Genomic DNA, 8,897 nt, shown 5'->3' with positions numbered 1-8,897 from the left:
AAACCTGAGTCTCTCTCTCCATGCAATCTTAGGACTTCTTCATCTTTATGTCCCTTCTCTACGTGGTCATTCCACATGGTCTCTTTAGTAGGTCTTTTTAGCTAGACTTCTTAAATTGTGGTCCAAGAATGGAAAGAGCTTTGGGACACAGCCTTGACCTCCCTATCACTCCCAGGGCTTTAACAAGCTTAAATATTCCTTGCTGGAGATATTAAAGAAGAGATTCAAACGTCAGCCAGCTGGCCAGACTAGATGATCTTTAAAATGTTCTTCCAAATCTGAGATTCAAGATTTCTAAGATTTGATTCGTAAGATCCTTCATGGGACTATGACACACCATCTTCCAAATTCCCCTGCTCTTGATTTCATTTGGCTGTCTAATACTGGCAAGGGGATAATGCCTGTTAATTGGTAATTGGTTTGGCATAAGCTAGAGCAAGGCTTATCATTTGGATCATGCATGTATGTGTAGTAATTGAAAATAATTGACCAACCTACAAGCAGTGTGGTTGAATTTCATATTTGGTGAATACGTAAAACAATTTGTCTTACATTCTTACTTTTTTAAAAAAACTATTTATTTATTTTGAGAGAGAGAGAGAGCACTGAGAGGAGGGGAGGGGCAGAGAGAGGGGGACAGAGAGAGAATCCCAAGCAGGCTCTGCACTGTCAGTGCAAAGCCTGATACAGGGCTCAAATCCATGAACCACGAGATCATGACCTGAGCTGAAATCAAGAGTTGCATTTAACCAACTGAGCCACCCAGGCACCCCACATTCTTACTTCTTAAGACAAATTTAACATACCCATGGAAATTCATCATTTTGCGGTATGTCCACATGCAAGATTCCTTTCCAGTGGACACATCTTTGCCTTTTATCTTCAAGGAACTGAGACAACTTGAGCAAGCCATTTGAGATTTCACAATTTTGTTTCATTTTTTTTCCTTGTGAAATTGTCTTCACTAAGGACAGTGAGTAAATGCTATTTGTTTGCATTGAGAATATAGTTGTTTTGTTTTGTTTTTATGTTTTGTCTGTTATAGAGTCTGGGTTTAACCTAAGAAATTATTTGATAGTTTCTTTGTATAGGAAAAGAATATGTCCAGCTTCCTGCTAGAAAAATACTCTTCCAAATTTTCTTGTATTGTTTTAGTCTTTTATGAAAATTGTAAGCTTCCGCTCTGCTGGGTGTCAATATAAAATTAATTTGGCTCTTTTCTCCCTCTGCAACTTGGCCGTTTTAGTTGTTCAACGTTGGTTGTTGCACAGAGCAGTCTGTTCAAGCTTTGGCCACTAGGTGGTGCACTCATGAAACATTATCTCCACCTCCCTGGATGCAAGCAATCTTGCTTTGTACTCCCAAAATGCCCATTTTAGATCTTGTACTAAAGAGCCAGTTTCATTTACTTTGAAATAATTATATTTATCTTCGGATTTAGCCCACTTTGAATTATATTTTCCTTCAATCTGATACATCATTTTCTTTTTTTATGTTTATTTGTTTTGAAAGAGAGAGTGAGTGTGAGATGGGGAGGAGCAGAGAGAGGAAGGGGGAGAGAGAATCTCAAGCAGCCTCTGTGCTAACAGTGCGTGGGACTCAATCTCATGAACCATGACATCATGACCTGAGTCAAAATCAACAGTGGGGTATTAACCAACTGCACCACCCAGATGCCCCAACATAATTTTCTAATTCATCTATGTTGTCATAGAATAAAATGAGCTGGTTAAAATGAGTTTCTCGTCAGTGGAGGTATGCAAGCAGAGGCTGGAGAGCCGTTTGGTGGAGAGAAGTTGGAAACAGGTTGATACTTTTTATCTCTAAATACTTTCAGGTGTGGCCACTGTCTGTGGCTGCTCTTGTGCTACAAAGACAGAGTTGAGTAGTCATGACAGAGACTTCTGAGGTATGCTCACTGCTGATCCACAGAGCCCCAAATATATACTCTTTACATAGACACTTTGCAGACCCCTGATGGAATCTGCGAATGTTATTCAAATCTTGCCAATGATCACACCAGTGTCCTTTACTGGGCTTTGAATCTAACCCTGTTCCTTAATTTCCACATGCCTCAGTCTCCCTCTTTGTGAAATTAAGATGATGGTGGCCCCTTCCTCTTAGTTTCTGTGAAGACTGAGTGGATTCAGTAAATGTCTTGGAACAATGTTTGGCATAAAGTAAGTACATACTAAGTATCAACTACTGTTTGTTATTACATCAATCTCAGTTCAGTTTTCATCTTTTATTTTTTTTAATCTTTTCTTAATGTTTTTATTTATTTTTGAGACAGAGAGAGAGAGAGAGACAGGGCATGAGCAGGGGAGGTGCAGAGAGAGAGGGAGACACAGAGTCCAAAGCAGGCTCCAGGCTCTGAGCTGTCAGCACAGAGCCTGACACAGGGCTTGAACTCACAGACTGTGAGATCATGACCTGAGCTGAAGTTGGATGTTTAACCGACTGAGCCACCCAGGCACCCCCTAGTTTTCATCTTTTAAAGAAAAGTAAGAGAGGAAGTCAGGAAGTTCTGCTATTCTCCAGAATGGGGGGAGGGTACACCAGGTTGGGGTATCATCCCTCTGGGGAACAGGTGCCACCCTACTGAGGACTTCAGAGTCCTGCGTAACTCACGCATCTCCTCCTCTTATAAACTAAGTGCCGTTCAGCTTCTCTCCAGGTGCATCTGAGAAGCCCCCAAGCGGTGGCAGCTATTTTTTTTAATGTTTATTTATTTTTGATAGAGAGAGAGAGAGAGAAAGAATGCGAGCAGGGGAGGGTCAGAGAGAGAGAGGGAGACACAGAATCTGGAGGAGGCTCCAGGCTCTGAGCTGTCAGCTCAAGCTAACAGGGCTCCACCGGAGGACAGTAAGATCATGACCTGAGATGAATGCTTAACCGGCTGAGCCACCCAGATGCCCCTAAGTGGAAGCTATTTAACTGCAGAGGATTGTTTCATGGGCATTAAGTGGAAGCTGAAAGAATTTCAATAGGGTGTCAGACCAACTGACTGCGGAAACGGGGGCTTATTTCACCTCACCAACGATGAATCAAAACTCTAACCTGTGTTGTCAAAATGGCAGAAGATACCTCCCCTCCCCCCACTCACACACACACTCCTCCCTCCCCACCTCTGCCTCAAGAAATCAACTGCTTGCTTGCCGGGGTAATAGCTGCCCCGGAAGGGATGACAGTGCTCCATTTCAATGGCAAGTAGGTAGGTCTTTATTTAAGAGTTGTAGGATTACAACAACAACAGCAACAACAAAAAGAGGCTATAGAAGATTTAATACAATAAATCTTGCGGGACTTGCAACAAGGAAGAACACAGACCTTTTAGGAGTCTTGACTAAAGGAGGCAAAAACAAAAAACAAAGTTACCAAATGTTCCACATAGCTTCTCGCCTTCCCTGGGACCACGTGGTCTCTTCTCTGCTTCTCAGCACAGGCCAACCGTGAGATCAAGACCTGAGTGGAAGTCCGATGCTCAACTGACTAAGCCACCCAGGTGTCCATGTTGTATTCTTTTTGTCTAATCTCAAGTTGCCATCATGTAATGTTTTCTGGAAATCCCAGGCAAACTTACCATCTTTAGCGCAGTTTCAGAAATTTACCCCTTGTTTCATTCTCAAACATATGTTTCTGTTCCTTCAATTCCTGCACAGTCCCTTCTCGGAACTTTCCTAGTAGCTTCTTGGGAAAGCAGTTTCCGGCTTTCCTGGAAATGAGTGTTTCAGCCGGAGTATCCATCATTTCCCTTGGAAGTTGTTCTACATTCTTCTGAGATGCTTGTAAGACGTTTTTGGCATCGGTCACCAGGAGTGATGGGATTTTGATGCATTTCCTAGTGGTTTTGTCTGCCCTTGAAGTCCAGAGATCAGCTTTCCATGAAATGAAAGTTTAGGGGCTTGCTGTTCTGTCCTTTTGGGACAAGGTCTACCCTGTCCTCACGTGAAGATGTGAGCCTGTTTGGTTATTTACTAACTGCTGCTTAAAGAGTGTTGGCTCTTTTCTAGAACAATGATCAGGGCTGCTTATACCAGAATCTCTCAGAGAGACCCAGGGAGACTTAGGCCTGGCTCAAGCATTCCTAGGCCACCACCAGAGCACTGAGCAGCGCCCCAGGACTGGCTGGGGAGATGTCATACCAACTTTCAGACTCCAAAGCAACTGCTGCTTTGTCTCTGGCTGCCAGCACCTGTTTTTTTTTTTATAAAGGTTTATTTATTATTAGAGAGAGAGAGGGAGGGAGAGAGAAATTGAGTGGGAGAGGGGCAGAGTGAGATGGAAACAGGATCTGAAGCAGGCTCTGTGCAGAGACAGCAGGGACGGGGCTTGAACTCACCAACCGTGAGATCACGACCCGAGGCAAAGTCGGACTCTTAACCAACTGAGACACCCAGGTGCCCCAGGCTGCCAGGATCCTGTGGGCCACAACTGATCACGAGGAACCCCCTGCTAACCCAAACAGGTGCCTGGCAAACAGGAGGGGCCGTCAGTGAGCTGACAGGGGGTCAGGTTCCATTAAACAGCGTTCTCTAATTTGGAAGTGATATTATTTGTCCAGTCCATTTGCACGAGTGGAAAATGCTGACTGCAGCCAGAGGAGAGCAGCCGTGAGCCCTGGCCGCTCTGGACCTGACCTGGCCCTGTACCCACACCCCTGGGAGAGGAACATTCTCCTGAGTTCAAGTTTCCTTTGGCAGCAGGGAAGCCTGATGCTGCCTGCAGAGGTCACAGGGGTCTCCCCGCCTGGCTTTTGTTTTGGTCTATCCAGGTGGGCGGGGACAGAGCCCCGAAAGGCCTCAGCAAAGGGCTTAACGAACAGTCCTGGATTTCAATCTCAGAATGGCAGTGTTTTAGCCGGTCGTGAATTTGCAGTAGGGCCAGCTGGCCCCCTTTTAATCCATGTATTTCTGGATCAGGGAGACTCTGATGGTGACTTGGTGACCCGGGCTGATTGCATCATGTGACCATCTTCAGCTCACGGCTCCCAAGCTTGTCCTGCAATTTTGCAAGTTTTCTCCACTCCATGAAGTCTCAGAAGTGTGGCTGCCTCTGCAGAGGGAACAGGTGCTTCTTTTAGCTAAACTTGCCACCATTTACTTCCTTAAATAGCGTCGGACTCTCCTCGTATCCCACCTGGAATTCTGCCATGATGATGTGTCACTAGTACCTTTATTGGATAGAAACTAGGGACCCGTGAGTGGAGGCTGGCCTGGGGTCGTGGAGAACGCCAGGTTCAGCTGCAGGTGCCCCTGTGGATGTGGAGAATAGAGCCTCTGGGCGTGCTTGGGTGGGGGAGGCAGCCAGATGCCTGTGGTTTCTTTATCGTTCATTCATTTATTTACGAAGAAAATGGCTGTTTCACAATTTATAACCTGTTACTGAAGAATTTAGCCCTAGTGGGGCAGGGGAGAGATTAGAGGGATTTTAGGTGGGGATCTTTGATTTGCCAGAAACAAAGCTGGCAGGGGCTTAAGCCACCAGAGGATATTGAGGTAGCTCACGAAGTGGCAGGGCAGTAGGGAGCCACAGCGGCCCCGGGTCTCCAGTTGGATCAGGGCCTCACCTGTGCCGGAGCCCCTGCGTCTCCAGTTCCAGACTCAGGAAAATTCGACCTCTGGGTGTTTACGAGCAGGATTCATCTCTCCGGTTTCTCGTGGTGGCCAGGGCATACGTGGCTGGCAGCTTGTCTTTCCCCAGTAGCCGTGCACACGGTGTGCTAACAACACATTTGCCCCATGAACAGGTAAAGGACCCTGGTCGCACACGAGGCTCACAGTCCTGCACTCAGTGAATGACACACCTTCTCTCTTCACTATTCATGCCTCCTACCACACCCGGTCCTTGTCTTCACCAGGGTGGTCCTCTTTGAAACACATCGACCTGACCTCACCGAGGTCACAATACAGTTCATAAGCCCCAGTCCAGACCTGCTGAACCAGAGTCTCTAGGAAGAAGGGCCTGGAAACCCTCATTTTGAATCAACACCCCTGGTGACCATTATGGTCACTGGCTTAGTCCATCTCAATCTTAGCTTACTTTTTTCAGAGGTCATGTTCTTTATGAGGACCGCTGTTGCTCATGCTGAATGCTCCTTTTGGAAGATTCTTTTGAGAACCCTCACATGGAAAAGAAATTCCTATTCTTCTTTACAGCTCAAGAATTGTGACACTTCTGTGTCACCTTCTTTTCTTCTGTGACACTGTCACCACTAGCCCTTGCCTCTGTTTTCCCTGCCCACCATGTACCCAACACACCCCAGCCTTCCCCTGTAAACACTCTATACATGTGTCGTGAACTTCATATATTGACTTCTCTGCCTAGTTCTCTCACCAACCATCCTAGATCGAGTTCCTCAAAGAGATGAACATCGCTTTTATTTTTATTTTTTGTTACTTGAAAGAGAGAGAGTGCACAAGCAAAAGAGGGGAAGAGGGAAAGATAAAGGTGGGGGGGGGAGAGAGAGAGAGAGAGAGAGAGAGAATCCTACGCAGGTTCCATGCTCAGCATGGAGCTTGAGGTGGGGCTCAATCCCATAGCCCTTGGATCATGACCTGAGCCAAAATCAAGAATCGGACGCTCAACCAACTGAGCCACCCAGGCACCTTGAACGTTATTTTTAACCCTTGAAACTGGGCCATGCCTGGTATCTCGTGTGCATTTAATAAAATATCACTTGAATGAATATGGTTTAAAACTTACCAACTTTCACAATGAGTAAATAAAACATTACTTACTAGGCTGTAACTTATGCTTCCTGCAGGGATGGGTTTCTATCTACCTTTTTTAAGAGAAGCAATTCATTAATCTTAAGTACTCACTGCTACCAATGAGAAGCATGAGAACAGCCATGTGCATTTCAGCGCAATTTGATCGATTAACTGCGATTTCCTTTGGAAGCAATTGCGCCATGTTAAATGGTCTACAGTGTCACAAACCATGTGTAATGAAGACTTTGTATGCATTGATGTTGACTTCTTTCTTATTTTATCTGGGCAGTAATTTTATAAGGAACATGAGGAATTTGTACAAGTCTCTACAGACTGGGTTTTCTCTGCCCATGTGTTACAATAAATAGCCCACTTGCAAGAGATAGCACAGTTGTCCTGACATCAAAAAAATCTGTCACCGAGCTTCACACGACAACAACCACAAACACCCTAAAGTCCACAATTTCTCTTTTACACCTGCACGACGGAGCCATTGCCATGGGGTTTTACTGGACGCGTTGCCTGCCCCTGCATCGTGCCAGGACGTGTTTATGATGCCGAAGGGGTCCGTGGCACTTGCATAAATTAATCCAGAAGATGTAATTGGCTAAGTCTGATGCATCTTTCATAGTTCTGCCAGGAGAAAGATGTTCATGGATTAAAAGAAGCGTACACACTGCTTTCTCCTGAGGCTCTTAACTTCTCCTTTGAAATAACAAAAGCCTCTCATTTCCTCATCGGTTTAGAGGCTTCAGTGGAGATTTTCAAAGTGCTTGCCAAGCGCAAAGCCATCCTTGCACTGGTTGCCAAGTTCAGGTGACGGTGGACTCAACTTTTGCAGGAAGACAAAAAACAAAAGAAAAACAAACAAACAAAAAAACCCACCAAAGCTGCTTAAAGTCTCTCCAGTGCTCCAGGAAGCAAATTTAGAAATTGAAAAACAAGAGTAAAACTCTTCCTAAGATTATTCAATTCAGATTTGTGGCTTTGTTTGAGAGAAGTAAAAACAAAAGTCTGATTTGGAGACCGTCCAAGATTGGGACAGAAATTAACTTCACAGTGGGGCACCTGAGTGGTTCAGTCGGTTAAGTGACTGACTCTCGATTTCAGCTCAAGTCATGATCTCACAGTTTGTGAGATTGAGCTCCACATAGGGCTTTTCACTGACAGCATGGAGCCTGCTTAGGATTCTCTCTCTCCCTTTCTCTCTGCCCCTCCACTGCTGGCTTGCACGTGCACTCTCTCTCTCTCTCAAATCAACAAACATGTAAAAAAATTAATTTCCCAGTGAAGCTTCAAGGTTCCTGAAGCTTCAAGTTTTCAAGCAAGTATGAGAACCTTCTGTTATCAGACTGAATGATAATATTTCTAGGGGCTTTATTTCTTGTAGGTTGCATTTTACGGCTATGACTTTGAGCTCTCTTTCTACAGATGAGGAATGAAGTTTGCTTAATTCCCTATAGGGGTGGGCACAGTCCAGGCGACTGAGGAGGGCTCAAGTGGCCTGTGAAACTCCATTTCATCCGTTCATATTTTCTTTGATCACTTTTTATGTATAGGCAAAAGAGTGTTTTATTTGGGGGGCACCCGGCCAGCTCAGTAGAGCATGTGATTCTTGATCTCGGGGTTGTAAGTTCGAGCTCCACATTGGGTGTAGAGGTCACTTAAAAATAAAATCTTTTTTATTTATTTATTTATTTATTTATTTTTAATTTTTTTTTTCAACGTTTATTTATTTTTGGGACAGAGAGAGACAGAGCATGAACGGGGGAGGGGCAGAGAGAGAGGGAGACACAGAATCGGAAACAGGCTCCAGGCTCTGAGCCATCAGCCCAGAGTCTGACGCGGGGCTCGAACTCACGGACCGTGAGATCGTGACCTGGCTGAAGTTGGACGCTTAACCGACTGCGCCACCCAGGCGCCCCAAAAATAAAATCTTTTTTAAAAAACGTTTTATTTTTTTCTGAGTTACCACTGAAAGATTTCCCACTAAAGTCTTTCCCATGGAGAATACTTTTTTTAGCAATCTTTCTCTCTTCCCACCTCAAAATATAGACTCAACTCATACAGAAGCACGAAAACCCCAAGAAGTATAGCAAATTTAATGTCATTTTACAATGATGGTGTAGGCGGGCTGGATGGTAAAAGCAGATGAGTCTGAATTCTTAAAAAAAATAATTACAC

Source organism: Felis catus, chromosome D4, assembly GCF_018350175.1.
Source record: "Felis catus isolate Fca126 chromosome D4, F.catus_Fca126_mat1.0, whole genome shotgun sequence".
In the NCBI taxonomy this organism is placed as follows: domain Eukaryota; kingdom Metazoa; phylum Chordata; class Mammalia; order Carnivora; family Felidae; genus Felis; species Felis catus.
This window is presented reverse-complemented; position numbering follows the sequence as displayed.